The 18,379-nt window shown below is 28.9% G+C and overlaps 1 long non-coding RNA gene across 1 annotated transcript; it reads left to right on the top strand.

Annotated features, from left to right (window-relative positions):
* The first annotated feature begins 224 nt into the window (after positions 1-224).
* LOC109595767 (uncharacterized) lies at positions 225-2,095 on the top strand. Its single transcript, XR_002191329.2, has 4 exons — positions 225-745; positions 814-881; positions 957-1,072; positions 1,778-2,095. It is a non-coding gene; the product is annotated as an uncharacterized LOC109595767 (long non-coding RNA).
* Positions 2,096-18,379: the final 16,284 nt, after the last annotated feature.

Genomic DNA, 18,379 nt, shown 5'->3' on the forward strand with positions numbered 1-18,379 from the left:
ACTTCGAACTAAGATAAACCGTGAGCTAAACTATTTTAATTAGACTATCTTTTAAAATTAAATTGTTGTGTAACAGATGCGACCTTGTTTTAATTTAAGTGGGATTATGGTGGTTTTCTTTGGAAAATTGTCCGTTAATCTGATGTAGGTAAGATAAAATAACAAATAACTGTGTTTGTCTGGTTAGAGAGAGAAATAGTGTAATTAGCTAAATTGTTCGAAACTAGCGGAATAACCAGGATTATAATCTTACAAAAGGAATATGTTTGAATAAAAATATTTTATTCACGTTAAGAATATTGTCTTATTTTTTTTTTATTTTATATAATAAGGAAAACAATAAAATTACTTATTTCTATAAAGTAAAATTCAAATACTTCTGCAGCAGATAATCCGGGGGTAAATTTGTATGAGTGGTGACATCTGTGAAGGTTAGACGTAATCTATCGATTTCACTGAAAGGGTCTCCTAAATACAACTAAACAGGGTTGTTCCTTGTTAACCGTGGCAGATGGTGCTTGGTATTTAAAACTGTCAAATTGCGTATTGTGCACATTACGCGCGTTGTCGTTCAGATTTATCTGGTTACTTGTTATGATTTACTTGGTAGTCTGTGGACTGGGATTTACCATGTTATGGATATACTTATTTTCTGATAAGGCAGACAGCTCAGAACAACAAACACAGACGCAAGCAGATACTGAAGTAACTGAAACTACACCCTAGTATGAAATGAAAAATGGAGGTATTTATTTATAAATTTAATAAAAATCAACCAACTAATTATTGCCACTAATTCCTATCATTTTGTAGAAGACAATCAATTGAAGATCCAAGTAATTGTACAGCTAAAATGAAGATACAGAAGATTAATATTTTAGGTGGGATCATTATTATAAAAGCAACAATAATTACTGTTATTGAAGAAGCTAAGATGTCTAATACTTATTTTTTAGAAATAATGCCATTATTGAAAATAAAACCTATTCCTAAGTGAAAATAAGTGCATGTCTTTATTGGACTTGTCATAAACAACATGTAACTATAAGAACTGGATCATGCAATATATTAGGTAAAGCAAATTTATTAATTTTTTAAAAAATAAACATTATTTTTACTTTATGTGAAAATGTTCAATATTTTGAGTTAGCAATCAAAGTTTATAATTTCACAGTTTCAAATATTAAATCATATTGTGTACCTACTTAACTTGACAGCAAATAGATAGATAGAATTTTTAATTAAAAAAAAATTACTCAATCTTGCTCTGACAATATTTTTTTGCCAGTTATTTTTAATTTTTATTTGAGTTTCTCAGGAAGCACAATTTTTTATAAGGAATAGTAAAATGAATAGTACTTTAGTAATCTTTATATAACTAAAAGAACTGACATTTGAGGTTTTCAAAACTGCAACTTGGTTATATAAATATAATAATAAAAAAGTTTTTCATTTACCCTACATTGTATAATTCTGTGCAAAAGTTAATAACACTAAAAACTAAATTATATGAGCAGTGTTAATTAACTGTGCTAACATCTAAGTTTTAGTTGCAATACAATGAACTAATTTTATATTTTAGTAAAACACAATTTTCCCCTGAATATTTGCACTTGATATATCATTTTTGATAATATCACAATAATACAAATAAGGTTATTATATTTTTAATTAAACTACTGTTTTATGAGATATATTGTAAGCTAAATTAGATCTCATCATGCAACTGTCCAAAAAGCTACTTTTGAATAAAATGTAATGCTTAATATGTTTTCAGGTCGTTCAATGTCTTCTCTGATTAAAACAAATCTACAAATGGGCAAATCAACGTTCTTGCCGACACATGTTAAAGAAGAAAGACTTAAGAAACTAAGGAACTACTTTTTTTATAAATCCGCAAATATTTGTTACATACATACTCACATATTCCACGAAATTACCAAGTAAATTGCATAGATATACAAAAAATGTGTACAGTTTAAAACAAAAATTCATGAGATGTAAGTTGCCGATATTCATCTTCTTTTAATAAGATTATTTCATAATTTTTTAATATTTCTGTTGTATTATTTTTAACATTTAAAATTGTGTAGTATGAAATAGTCCTATTAAAATAAAACTAATTTTATATTCTTAATATTATACTAATAATTTAAGAAAACTAAAATATTTATTTGTAAACTGGTTTATAGACAAATATTGTATAGGTATAAATGCAAATTTTCAATTAATTTTAATTGTCTTATTGTATAACATTTTCAAAGAAACCAGTTGCAAAAGTACAGAAACTATAGAAGTATAATATCTAATTGACATTAATTAAGAATTCAAAAAGTATGGATATCAGCAACGCCAACAATATAGGCCACTAATATGATAATAACATAATTTAAAGACATGATGTACTTCAGGGTCTTTAAGAAATGGTTATCTATTAGTTTTTTATTGTGTTAGTTGGACAGATTTTTCTATAGTTGATGTCTGGTTGAATGCACGCGATACAACCTTGATCGATTGGAGGTATACATACCTATCTTTAATATTTATTACTCAGGTGTTAAGTTAAGGATGGGGTGATGTAGATAATGTGCCGAAAGGTCTAAATACTTCCGTTAGATACGTCAACATTCATTTATACGTACGGCACCTGATTGGCATCACCTTTAGTGAATATAGGGTGTAATCTTTGTATATTTGGGAAAAAACGAAATTTGATATCAGATTTTAATGTTTGTTATTAAGAATTTTATTTATAATCGGTGGTACTGTACTACGTACACAACATTCACATTTCATGTATTTCTGAATAATTGCTTGTTTAAGTACCGAGTACAAGCGATTCAAATGTGACGCATACGATGCAAACTCGTGACTGTGTACTCTAGTACAGGATCGCACTAATGATGGGTATTCGAAAGCTCCGATCACTTGAGTACCTGTCTACTCGGATTTATAAACTCGATAGTTATTCGGGCACTCATTTAAAATACAGTTTATATATTTAAGAAATAAGTAGAACCTGATTTTTGTTTTCGAGTGTTGCCCATCACTAGAGTGTCTAAGTGTCAAATATAAAGTGATTCAAATGTGTTACATATGACGCTAACTCATGACTGTGTACTCATATACAGGGTTACTAATAATGCGAGAACATGAGTATTTAGAAGCACTATGTATTTAAATACTTATTCATTCGGATTTATAAATTCGACAGAGGTTATTCGAATGATGGGTAATCGAGTACTCCTGATATGAGTAATCAAGTGTAGAAATATAAGAACAAAGTAGTACTTGATTCTTGTTCTCGAATGTTGTCCAAAGATATCGCGTATTCGAGTATTTGTTAATTTTTATTTATAAACTCTACATATGTTAAGGCAGTAATTCGAATACTACTGGGTAATCAAATGTAGGAATAGTCTGATACTCGAGAGTATCGAGAGAACTATTATTCATGTATTCTAGTACAGAATCACACTAATATAATAATAACTAAAACCGCTCAATTGTACATTGAGTACATTCAAGAATTGAGTAATACTGAATTCTTGATTACATATAAGTATGCAGTTGATTAGAATTATAACTAAAGAACTATAGAATTTAGATAGAATCTTGAAGATGTAAAAAAAGTTATGTTAACGTTAAAAAAGTTTTTTTTGTATAATACAGTCAATTATACTAGTTTTACGTTATGGTACTATATTTTATTAATTAAATTTGTAAACGATTGATCTGATGCATACCTAATTCAGCTTTGTCAAAAATATTTATCTATTTTAATACGAAATTCTAGTTTTATTCGTATTTTGAATTTTTCTGAAAAGTTACTCAGGTTTTTATACTCGAGTACTGGTTCATGCAATTGATAGGAACCCATGGAATTCGAATAGATTACGCACTCTAGTACCAATATTCAGATTTACAAATTCGGCATATGTTCGGTCAATCATTCTAATACTGAGTACTTTTAATAGGGATACTCGATTCTTGTTCTCGAGTTGTTCCATCACTAGAAATAATATTAACGAATAAAATAACTCAATATAACTTATTAAAATTATAATGAAGAATCTATAGAACACTACGGCTAACTGAAAGCCTCACTTCATTCACAGTTACTCCGTTAAGTTAATTAACACCATGACATGACAAGTTATTGTTAACGTCAAAAAGGTATTTAAAAAACTGTATTTGTGTTACACAATGGTGTATTGTTATGATGGTATTAGTTAGTTTTACAAAATGATTGGTTTAACGTTAAACGATTTAATTGGTGAATGCCTAGTTTTGTGTATTAGTAGTATACTGTAATCTATTTTAATAGATGATTTTTTTCTTAGAAATTAAAGGGGATCGTCAACCAACGATAATTTACAATACTGATATACATGATGTGTGTTAATTACATGTTATTAGTGTATCTACAATACTACGAATTTAGAAAAGAGTACAAAGTTTTTAAATGTTTTTAACTATATGTTTTATTGTTTATATAAATACAATTTATTGTATTGTATTGTAAAAATGTAGATGAATAAAATATTTTATTCATATAATGTTCCTTTATACAAATTCTCAAAATAAAACAAGTCTAAATATTATTCTTAATTTTGATTTGATTTTTTCGTATTAGATTTTATTTAAAAAAATATATCATTAAAGACACTTACAATATTAATTAAATATTGAAAATTAAGATGCAGTATTTTTTAGGTATTTGCAGTTGATTACGAAGCTAAGAGATCGCAGCATTGTTGCCTCAGAAAAGTTCTGTAATCCATCTTTCATACTGTTTCATACTGAAGCCACAGATGGAGCCATTGGACCGAACGATATATTTAAGGATTTTAGCACGATGAAAAATTCAATTAGCTATTAGCTCAATTAGTTGTTGGGATGTTTGGTGGTCATCGGGGAACAGCTTTTATGGGATCTATTAAGTATCGATTATACATTTAGTTTAAGGACTACTCTCCGAAAATTAATATTAACTAAAAGGCAAAATAGTCTATTGGAAAACTTATTTAACATTCGAATAGTTGATGTTAATTGTAATCATGGCAAAAATATTAATAACTTATATTGTATATATATATATATATATATATATATATATATATATATATATATATATATATATATATATAAAACTCTTTAAATATTACATATTTTACCTGGATAGTAAAATATTAAAAACGTGCACCACAATAAAATATTTTTTCCATCCCTTGTGATGAGTTTTTGTGTCCGTTCAAAAAATTACACTGGCACATGAACGTTTTAGTATTTCCACTTCGCGTCTTGTCAATAGATTTACACATCTCATCTAAATGGCAAATTTCCAGAGTGAGTAAACTTGAACTGGTGTCATGAAAAATCACTCACGATTTACATGAGTATTATCGCACAGGTTATCGCTCTAGGAAATATGTTTGAAAAACATTTGCATTTGCCAATTTTAAAATGAATTTTGTACTACTTAATATTCGTCGTATGCTTTGGCATTGGTTGTTTAGCAAGATGCGTTCATTTTTCATGTAAATCATTTGGGAAATGTAAAGTGCTTTATATTTATAGCACTACGATATATGTGTAGATATGCAAATAATTTAGAATATGTCGTAGTATTACCTTAAACTGTAGGAGAGAGTTAAAAACATTAAGGTAGGTGAATATAAAGATTTCCGGAAATACTAATTAAACCTAAATTTATATTTTTGAATGTCCTCCTTGTACACATTTGTTCTATCTCAATTAACCCAAGAACAAAACAATGCTACAGTCTCTAGTACCAAACCGCCTTTCAATGGCCACTGTTAACATAAAGACATTGACAGTAACCGAGCTTGTACATGGCCACACTCTAAGCTAGCTAAGATCAATTATAGATTTCATTAAGCTATACTTGACAGTGAACAAGCTGCGGTTGCCTATACAGATATATACATCTTTACTCACAAAATAATTATATTGGACAGGAGATAGGAATAGTTAATTTTAATTGTTGTTATAATGAACCAGGATATGTGTTGAAGTTGTTTGTTAAGTCAGGGACTTAGTAAAAAGTTGATGATTTTGTCTAATGGTTAAAATTGTCGTAAGGACTACCTCGCATTTAAGTATTAAATAAATTGAAATGGGTAGGTATTTAAGTTTGAGCCAATGATATTATTCTTATTGAGAAATTATTCAGTACAAAACAGGTTGGAAACGTTACACGACAATGAATTTCTGGCCTTATAACCTGGCTTAGGCGCAATAGAAACTTAATTATTGCGGGATTATTAGATTCAAGAGGAACAGTGTTCCAGAAACAATTTCTCAGTTAAGACGCCGACGCGCCACGACTTGCGAATTAAAATATTTCGTCAATTAAAATACCACTCTGGGGGTATAATTTGTTTGGTTCGGGCCAACATAAATGCACATTTTAATTGGTAAATAGTTTGCACTGCTATCAGTGAAATAATTTGGAAGGCATCACGGCCTGAATTAGGCGATTACAAGGGTCGCAATGATGTTCTGTTTTCGGTTAAATGGTGGACATAAAGGATCGTAGAAGTCCGCTCTAGGTGCTGATATCAGTTCCAGTTGTCTAGAAATGTTTTCCAATAGTACGTATTTCGGAGTTCCATAGCCCGGTTAATGTGCATAGTTTTACTTATCTAATTATCTTAAATATGTGTATGGTAGTTTAGGATTTAAACTGTTCTGTTCACATCCAATTGAGCGTCCAGCGTTCGCAAACTGGTGATGATACTGTTATGTGAAACGTTAATCCTCAAAATGTGGCATAAGTTTCCTTAACAATTTTACTATTTAGACATTATCATTAATGTCTTTATTATGTTGGGCTAAATACTAGCAGTGACAAATCCCCTTAATAACATCCAAAAAACACGTTTTGTTTATGAATTTTTGAAATAAAAATGATAATTATTAAACTCCAGTAAATAAATATGATAATCATACTTGAATTATTCTCTTTAAAGTTAACACAGTCAAAAATCCAAGTTCAGTGACACAGTAGTAACGTAAAGCAGTTGAGTAAACAGCGCGGCGAAACATTAAGTTTCCATATGCGCCGTTATTTGCGTGCAAGATTTGAAAACCGCATCTTTTGTACAGAGATCAGGCCATTGGAGGATGCGACCTGGCCATCAAAAATTAACAAGAAGCACAGATTTAGAGCAGCGATAGCCGTTCTGTAAAGTTGGCGTCCCCGTTCTCTCCCCCACCAGGATGTTTGATCGAGAGCCTCTCATTACGTCTTCATTAATGATAGCGCTGATTACCCGCACACACAATACACAACAAGCAACCTCATGCATACATGAATATCCTATTAGGGGCAGTATATTGTCAATAGATTGGTTATGAGATATTAGCGGTTTTATAGAAATTGCACTTTTCAAAATGAGCCGACGTCTTATGTTCAACGACCCGACCTCCTTCGTGCCATACCATTAAGTTAAATCACAAAATGCAAATTTCACATCCTTTGAAACTCTCATGCAGCTCTATAAAATTGTTACGCAGGTCGTACGAACATACCTTCGGTCCTTTTCTCAAAGAAAGTGTATTTAAAAATTTTCAAACGACGGTAATTAATATTTCCGTCTTTATAATTTAATTTACGACGCTAATTGGCTGTTTCGCCAAATACGCTACACGAAAAAAAAAAAAAAAAAATAAAATTCTTTCGTTATGATTCATGCCGAAAATAATATAATGTCAGAAAGTGATTCATGATATAATTTTTTAGATTTCCTGGGACCACATGTTCCCGCAGTTTTTTATACTCATCACATATACAAAACGCGTTCGGACTAGGCGCCTGACTTTTTCAAACAAAATATCAAATTTCACGAGTATAATGAACTTTTAACGGTGCCGTTTAATTAAATCGAAATAAATCAGATACCAGAAAATCCGTATCACTTTTCTTCATAAAAAGAGGTTTTGTTTTACAACAACCACACGCCCAGGGGCGTAGTTCACACTGGGACAGGAACCTAACCTACCCAGGAACTTAATGGGAATACTCTACAAATAAATTTGTGAGTAACAATTAATTCTTAACTCTGAATATAATTATAATTTAAATAAAAAAAATAGATAATGAGTATGTAGAAATAAATAAAAAATATTATAGTTAAGTATTATTTAAAAATATATCTAAAGCATATTTTTTGTAAAGGAAAAATCATCATGTTTGGAAATTGGTATTTAAATTTAAATTGAATATTTTTTTAATAATCTTGAAATAATTAAATATTATTTATACACATTTTTCAATTTGTGGCAGAGAATTTCTAAAATAAAAACTAAACAATTTATGTGACATATTTTAATAAATAATATAAATAATATAATAATATAATATAAATTTCTGCGTAAATTAAACAAAATTACATTAACTACAGAACTTTTAAACTAATCATTAAACTAATATCACAAAAAATTCCTTGGGAAATTAATAAATTTAAAAAAATTAATGAAATTTAAAAAAAAAAACTACATTTTTCCAATTAGTATTTAGTCGGTCTCCCTTATTCTATGAATAGCATCCTCCACCATACTCAAAATCAATAAACGAACAAATTATTGAAATTGTCCATTCTTCTTTAAGAGCAATAGTAAAAATTTTGAGGCTCGTGGTTTCAAGTATAAATTTGACTTTAAAGGTGGTACCATACCAGTATATTTTTATATCCAATATCAAACAGTTATAAATTTTATTGCAATACTCATATATAACGTTTAAAATACAGTATCTCATCAGTATGGATACTAAAGAGCAATTTGAACAAGCCATAATCCTACTCAACAAATGTAATGAGGAATTTAATAAAAAAAATTCTGTTCAGCTGCTTTCTTTCAAAGCAAAATTAATTAATTATAACTAATTTTATCATTAATGTCGAGGATCTTTTGAAAATTTTAAAGTGTGGTAATTCTCTAGATCAAGTTGGTTTTCAGTTTTCATAACAAGTATAACAATTTTACTAGCACTTTCAGTTGCCACTGCTCAGGCTAATTTAAAATTAATAAATTAATGGCAGAATTCCTAAAGGTAGACTTATAAAAGACGGACCGAAGTTGTGTTTCAGTAATTTGTTCTCTTTTTTTGCGATATTATTAGATTATGATTTTTTTCTAGTATTGTGTCTGACAATTATACAGGGGTACCTAAATACCCATTTATCCTTCGATTTATTCAACATTCGTTACGCCACTGTACATGTTTAATTGTAATTGAATGATCGACGGAAAAATGAAAATACAAAACTTAAACGTGGGCATGCAATTAATATGTAACAGACGGGATAAACACTAATAACAGAATTTAAAATTGTGTAATATTCGTTAATGGATGTTGCGTTGTGAATTATTGATTTTATTTATAAATGTACGTAATTAGATATATTGTTTGTTAGTTACTATTTTCCTATATAATTTAAGAAAATCTAGATCAAAAATTAAATACACATAATAAACGCGGAAAAAATAATAACAAATTTGTTTTCACGAAGTATTTTAATCTTCGTTAAAAATTAAAAATTGATATTTTTTAAACAACGCACATAGTATTACAATTTGGAATGTTTCTTGATTATTCGTATTTCCCGCAACAAAAAGCTGACTGTATGACGGCTTCTCAGAACTAGAGATGTGTCAAAAGATGGCTCATAAACATATCATATTTCACATAATCGAAACCACTTCTCTGCAGCCACTGAAATGTTTATTTAATATAAATGTGTACATCTAATATTCAAGAATTATGAAGTTTCCCACGGACTGACATGAAAAAAAAATCAATTCACGCTTTAGTTGACAAATTCATGACAACAGTTTTAAGGGGTGGAAAATTTATAAAGTGAGTTTAAGTGGTTGAAATGTTCTTGTGCAGTTAATTCCTTGTCACCACATAAGGAAGCTATTAGTAGAGTATTTACAAAACGCGGGTCATTTTAGGGAGGGTTAAGTGACTCGAACAAACTTTTACACATGTTTTCCGAATCGAGTCATTGCATTTTTTATGTTGCTTAGTTTTATACTTTTACTGTTTGAAAAATTACAAGAATTTTTCATTAGCCTTTAATTATACGAGATTGCTTATTTACAAACTTTTCAAACGTTTTTAATTAAACCTGGTTCGGAAAAATAAATAAATTGACTTAATTTAACTTTAAGATAAAACGTAAGCAACTCATTCCCGGCATTAAAATTCTGTCAATCAGGATGTTGTTTATTCTTTGGCGTCAAAAAGTCCAAGGAACTTTCGCATTAGTAAATTCGCAGATAAATCAATATTGGCCGAGTTTTTGAGTCAGATTATTTCAGTATAAATGAGTCAATGGCTGTAAACGTGGGAGAAATGGGATTGTAGAGCAATAAAAGCCGTTAAGTATTTTTGAGCTATTAGTTGCATTATTCGCCAACTTTTTACATAATTACTGCATAAATTTAACTTTTAACAAAAAACTAAATGCCACAACAAAAAATATTACTATTGTCTTTGGCGTTGTTGAAGTTCGTGCTGAAACGAGAACACTGTCTCAACCCCCATGGAATCTCATAACCGCAATCTCACACTTTAATCTTCCACATCAATAACTTACAATTCCGGTCGTCAATCATCGCCAAAAAAATTCGTACTTTGCGTCGAATTAAAACGGACGAATTTGCACGTCGCGGCATAAATATTTGTTAGATAATAAATCAAATTTTAGATGCAGAACTCATACAATTCAAACCATAAGCCCGGTGATTTGTTGCGCGGCGTGAATTATTGTTTAAATTATTTTATGTTTCAATTTTGGAGCTCGACCCGTGTCGATGTCTTTTTGATTTGTGTCATATTGCGTTCCGACACTGACAGATTAGTTTCTATCTATGGAATATATATTGTTTAATGATTTCATTAAAATGCTAATTTGTTGGTGATGATTGTTTTCCTTTGCTGATCAAATGTTAGTAGATGCCGGACGATTAATTTACGTTCACGCAACTTTTTTTTAATTAAATTATACCCGATATGCCCGAAACATTTGGTTGTGTTACAAAAATTATTATATTTCCATCCTTCTTCTATTCTATATTATATTATAGCACTTTATTTTTGTTTAAATACTAAATAATACTTACGAGACTTTGTTTCATTAAATAATAAAACACACATATATAAATATTTGACGTTAACTTCATAAAAATTAACAAAAAAATCCAACACAAATGGCCTAATATTTCGTCCAGTATCCCTTATTGATTAACATTCTCATATATTTTTTGCATAGAAGAGATTAGATTGGGAATTATTTCCTTGTCTATATTGTTCCAAACATTTTTGATTTGTTCCAACAAATTTGATCTAATCTTCTACAAGTTTTCTATTGGATTAAGATCGGCAGCTTAAACTGTCCACTTTAAGATATTGATTTTTTGTTTAACAAACCATTCTTTAACAAGCTTGGCAGTGTATTTGGGATTATTGTCATGCTGAAATATAAATTTTAACAGCATTTTCCAATTCATTCATGACATCTTCTAATAAGTTATGATACACAAAACGATCCATTTTGCCTTCTATTTTGTGAATTGGATCTATATCGTAAGCGGAAAAACAACCCCAAATAATAACACTGCCACCTCCATGTTTAACCGTTGTTGTAACATATTTTGGAAGAAGTCAACTGTTTTTAGGGCCAAGAACAAACTGTTCACCATCACTTCCAAAAATATTAAACTTTGATCGTCCGAAAATAGTACTTTTTTCCAATCTCTTGCTGTTCAGTTTCGATTGCTATAAGCGAAAAGAAATCTTGCTTTTCAATTCTTTTTTAAAAGAGAGGGTTTTTTGCTAGACGTCTTCTTGGCAGCCCTCCCTCGACTTTGAATTGTCCTTGAACTAATAGATTTATCTCCTAAATCTCTTAAAATTTAAGGTGCAGACATTCTTGAATTATTCCTGATCTAAAGTTCTGCAGGTTTTTCTGTTTCGCCCACCTCGTTTTTGATTCTCCACACTTCCATTACCTCGAAACCTTTTAATTGTTTTTGATACCATTTTTTCTTACTGAATGGCCAAAACAATTTTATTTTTTAAATCACACAAATGGACCGCGAAGCACTGTTCTTAATGTAAACACAATATTCATGTGTGAAATATATAAATACGCCTAAAAAATACTAGAATAAAAACAGTTTCTTTCCTACTGAACGTGAAAAATGTGGGACATAAATGAACTAATAGAAATAAAGGGCATAAATAAATATTTTATTTAATATTTAAGATAGTCGGTCTAATTTCGTCCAGTTTTGTTTGATTAAAAGGCACACAACTTACAAAAATATGCTTTATTACTACATTAACCCTCAACATCTAAAGCATTATATTAAACTATTAAAATTCAATTCATGTTAAAACATCAACTTACAAATATATTCCATTAAATATCAGATATATAATATATATATATATATATATATATATATATATATATATATATATATATATATTATTAATATTTGTCTAATTAATAATAATTAAAATAATAATGAATTTTAATTTGTACTTAAATTGTTTCAATAAATAATTTGCTTCAAAATATATTTGCTGTTAAAACATTAAAAATTACTTGCTGCCTAAGTTTGTTCAGGCATATATGGATATATTAAAGAATGTTATAAACTAATGTAACTAGAAAAATAAAATTTTAAAGTTTATTGCTTTTTGAAGTACTTAAACTTTATAACAGAGCTCCACTTTAATATCCAGTTTAATAAAAATATACATACTTTTCAAGAATAGCAATATACCGCTCTATTAATAAACTTTAACTAGATTTTCTTATTTCCCTAATTTAAACGTAGGTAAATGTTTTCTTGTCGCATTTATTATACCGTATTATTTTATTTATGGATGCGTACATGCCACATATCAATACGAAATTCAAAGGGGTAAGTATCGGGGCCAATATTTCCGGTAAAATTGCCGAAATTACTCCGGCATTTGATGGTTGCCGGTCCAACGGTATAGATATCAATGACAAATGAGCTATCTGTTAAAAACTCTTGCGTTCCGGACCAACAACTTCGGGATTTACGTGGAAGGGAAACCGTAAATTTTAAGCACCGCTTGTGCTTCTTTTTCAATAAAGTATAAACGAACCTTCCTGCCTCACAAACTTTTACGAAATATCTGCTAAATGACTGTTAATAATTCAGTACAAACCTAGACAAGACCGATACACCCCAAAGCCATCACTTCTACACGATTTTTTTATGTACCAAAGAAAAATTCAACTCCGATTTATAATACAGACGTTTTATTATTATTCGGGAAATTCTTTAATTAATACTTGAATTTAATAAGATTTTCGGGTTGATTCCTTTATACAATCCTAATTAACATCCGAACCAACTTAATAAGCAAGAACCACGAACAAAAGCTCACTGTTAATCGTGTACTTTTTTATAAGAAAATTTGGTATTATGTGAGACAAAGAAAATTTTCGGTAATTGTTTAATAAGAATATAAATTTGTTTTAATCAAAACCGTTGTGGTCGTAAATAGGAAATTTAATTGTGTACGAGCCATTTTTTAAACCCTATATGTGAAGTAAGTAATAAAGGTACCAGAACATAAACGTTTCATCCGAGATAAGTTAACTGGACTCATATCCAGCCTCGGACACGGAGAAATGTTTAAAACATGGGAAATTGCAAACGGTAAATTGAACATCTTCATAATAACACCGAACGAGTTCTTGTGCCGCTTTGTGTGTACGTAATAACGCACGGTTACATAGGTTTATATACGATTTAGCAAATTTACATATGCAGAATATCTGGGGATAATAAAATGGGATTTCGTAATGCGGAGGTCCGTGAATTTACAAAACATTTGACATATGTTGGCGGCGGCTAATACGGCAACCGTATTCGGTTACGTCACGAACGCTGCCAACTTACGTCTATTTGATGTGTGAACCTAATTATACTAATGGCGGGGATTTTTGTCTTTGCACCCGCGCATTAATTCGGCCCTTTGTTTTTAATTATGTAATATTAATTATTCCGTTTGTTTCGTTGGCATGGCGGGGCCAATTTAATTATTATCATGTGCGAACAAAAGTGCCAACGGCTTCATTAGATCTCTTTGAATGTGATGAAAAAAATGGTTGTGCGTGTTGTAGTCTGACACTCTAATGTAAGAAATGCGTCTTCGGTTTTTATTTGTGTCGCTTCATTAATAAAAAATTTTTGATGCATATATAGTTTTATTTCTCGTAAATTTAATTGATTACATAATTATAAGATGGGAATAATTAAAATGAAATATGTACTATCTTGTTTTAATAGGGTAAAGTCACAAGAAAACAGATGTGTTTATAAAGTGTTGATAGTTAAAGAGACTCTGTATATTATTCTATCTTTACAACGACGATCATCAAAATTTTCATTACGTGTGAAACATTATATTTTTATGTTTATACTATACATACAACGATATTTAACACTTACAGTAGTGGTCAAAAGTATGGAGTTTTTGTTAATCTCATTTTATTGATAATAAGTTACCATAGAATTAACTGATGCTTAGGAAGTGGTCAATATTGTCATTGTTCTTTTAGATTTTTAACGTTGAACAAAAAAAATAGAATATTTTTGCTTTCAGATTTTTGTTTAATTTTTTAATCAATTATTATTCTGTAATAGATTAATATTTTTCTAAAAAGAATTAGAGTTTACACACAGTATATTAAAGAAATGAACTATTTCCAAATTTATTTCATGTGTATATTATTCCATACTAAAATTATTATTTTTCACTGTCATTCATATTAATTTCTTTTGTCGTTTCTACTCATTAAAAAAAAATGTACAAATAAATCTAATAAATGAAAATAAAAATTTATTTCATACATTAAGTAAAGAAAACTAAATTGTTGGTGAAGTTGGTGGTGTTGGGCCCCTACAACAATTTGATTGACAATTTCTGCGGTACGTAGATACAATTAAATTTAATATTTTTCAAATATTTTTCATCATTTTTAAACTAATATTTTCTTTACGTATTTACGTTTTATTTTATAATAAAATTGTAAATATAAACTTGGTAATATTTCAAAAATAAACAAGAACATTGATTACTCTTTAGCAGAAACTATAATTACAAAAAAGTTAATTTAGCAGATTTAACGGACTTTTCAATATCGTGTAATAAATATGCAAAAACGCTTTTGTACATAAAAACAATTTTTATATTTATATTTACTGAAATTGGCATTTGTCCATATTCATGCATCACTAAATATGCAAGTTATTCATATATTTTATTACTTTAATTTAAGGTTTACCGTTCATATTTTATTTTTATTTATTACACTCGTGACGTAAAAACAAATTACAGATTAAATAACTGCAACTGTAAATTTATTGCGTACGTTAATTAGTTCGTACAATGCAAAACTGCTGCCAGGATGTTTTCAGTTGTAGCTGTTTTAATATTTATAGGACAATTCCAAAATGATACCAATTATAGATTGATCGTTTATGGTGCTTGCTAATATGTAAATAAAAACTCACAAATTTTTAATGGGCTTTTTACATTTTTATAGTTTTTTGGAAAAGAATTAGGAAATTTATGTACTTCGAATTCTACAAGTAATTTGACACTTTTTTCTTCTGTCATAAATACATAATACCATTTTCCTTATTATATGGAATTATAAAATATGCAATAAAAGAAGGAACCATAATGTGATTGACATTGACATAGTATACTCGTAGAAACTGTTTAGTAAAAAGCTCGTTCTACTTATGTTCTGAGAACATAGATATGTAATAATACATTGTAAACTGTTATAATTACCCATTTTAATGGTTGGTTTAATGTATTAAAAATAATATACAATAAATTCTTGTGTCAACACATTGTAAAGACCCACATCTGCTCTTCTTTGATGTAGTTCTGGTAAAATAAATGGGAAGGATACACGTATTACTATGTTTTTTCCAAGCCTTTAAATCGTAAGGCCTTATTTTTTGTATAATATGTATTTAATCTTACAAAAAAAGAGCGTTCAGAGATTTTTTTTGGGTTAAAAAGGGAAATTGTTTAGTTTATAGTATGACACCCGAGGTCGGTGTTAGATTACACTTGATTTAACCTCGAAATTAAACAAATCACGCCGCCATAAAGATATATGCAGAGCTTCGAGCCGGATAGGCCCGGGAAACATTAGTAATCTGTCGAGTTTATCGTTGGGCAGCGCACTTAATCCCGCACATTTATATTGTAATTTATTAACGTCTCGGTGAAAACAATGGCCGAGAAAAGTGTTACGCTTAAAATGCACACTTTTTCGGGGCGTCCGCTCCTAAATAATTTTCCATTAAATTTCCACGACGTCACTTGTGGACGCCGCTCTAAGCCGGTTATAAATAATATCAGTTAAGGCCTATTTGTAATTTACGACCAGGACTATCAAGAACGTTTAAGGTAATTAACAAGCGGCCCCTTTTTACTTTCACTCCGTCTTTTTTAGCAAAAAAATCACTGATTGATTTTCGTTGTAATGCGAGGCAATTACCGCATTACTTTTAATTACAAATTTAATTTACCTAATTATTCTGTCACTCGTTTCTTTCCTGTTAGTTTTTTATTATTATTATTATTATTTTTTTTTTTTTTTTGAGAAGCATTAATATATCTATTCTGCATTTACATAATGTATAAAATTAGAATATTAATAATTTGAATACGTCAATTATTAAAAATTACAATAAAATGACAAAAATTTTTTGAAATTTATTTTTAAAAATAAATTAAGGATACAGTTTTAAGAAAAATCTATGAATATTTATTAAAAAACTAATAAAACAACAAGTTAAGTTTATTTACACTAATATAGAGTATTTTCATTACGTGCGTTAACAACATCGTCTCATAATTAAAATTAATGTTCTTATGACATCCTGATCAATGTCCTCCCAAATTTTTATGATCTTTTCCTTTAATTGGTTTAAAGTCAATATTTCATATTGACTTTTTCCTTCTTCGTAAAGAGCAACGGCCACCGAACAATTTTCTTTTGAAATATTGTGATTATGTGCTCTGTTGTTCATTTTAAATATTTTAAAATGTAACAAGTATAAAACCAATTCTTTTAAAATTTCAAGAAATGTCTACTTATGGCAAAAGTGGTGAAGCTAATAATTTAATATACAGAATGTTTAAAATTTTATGTTAAAAAAAGATATTCAGACTTTCCATAGTTTTGCGACGAAGTTTATATTAACAATATGAGTTCAGTTCATTCGATGCCAGTAAGTTAAACTAATTTAATTTTTTCTAAAAATTACATATATTTTACAATGGAAATTTCAAAATTATTAATACTATATTATAATAATAATTATATAACTTTTGGTTATTATAATTATTTAATTATTGCTTCAAGTGAAACTGTAAGAAAAATTATAATTCAGCGTTATCAAGATCGAGAGAATAAGGAAAGATGGTCAAGAGTTTGCGGATAAATAAGTCAATCGTTTTCCGTTGTATTAAAAAATTTATAGAAACTGGCCAAGTGACAGCTACGAAAAAATTTGTCCGAGTTCGAAAAACTTGAAAGAAAATCGATAACTGAATAATTCAAATGTCAAAAAACAATCCAATCTTATAAGAGACACAAGACAAACCCTGGTTCTACTAACAATGTGAAAGTCCAATTGTGAGTTGCTTAGGATCACTGGACCACAAAAGTGTGAGGACGATTATTTTTTTGTTACAAATTTAAATTTAATTCATAAAAAATGATGGCTTTGTTTATGTTAAGCATTCTACAGGGACAAAACCAATGGCGGTTCAATTATGATATGAGGATGCTTCAATTCTTCTGACGTAGGCCCCCACACACTGATTTATCTAAAGGGATATATTAAACAACAATCTGCTACCATATATTGAACAATTTATGCTTTTAATAAATGTATTTCATCATGAAAACGATCCTAAACATAAATTTAAAATTGTGACGGATTGGAAGTTAATATATTTATGCCCAACTCAATTCAGAAAAATATATATAACATTGTATAGAATAAGAATATTATAGTTTTTATAAAACAAGTTTTTGTATAAAACAATAATAGTAACTTAATATTATTTTACATTAAATATTAAAATATTTAACATTTTAAAAATTTAATATAATAATGAGCACAGTATATTCTAAAACACATAAAATTTAATATACAAAAACAATTTAAAATATTTATATATAAATTTATAGTGAAAAATATTAAATTAATTTTCACAAGGCAAGCAACTATCGCGGTTCGTACATATTTGCTAAATAAC

The sequence above is a fragment of the Aethina tumida genome, chromosome 1 (genome assembly GCF_024364675.1).
Source record: "Aethina tumida isolate Nest 87 chromosome 1, icAetTumi1.1, whole genome shotgun sequence".
Lineage (NCBI taxonomy): Eukaryota > Metazoa > Arthropoda > Insecta > Coleoptera > Nitidulidae > Aethina > Aethina tumida.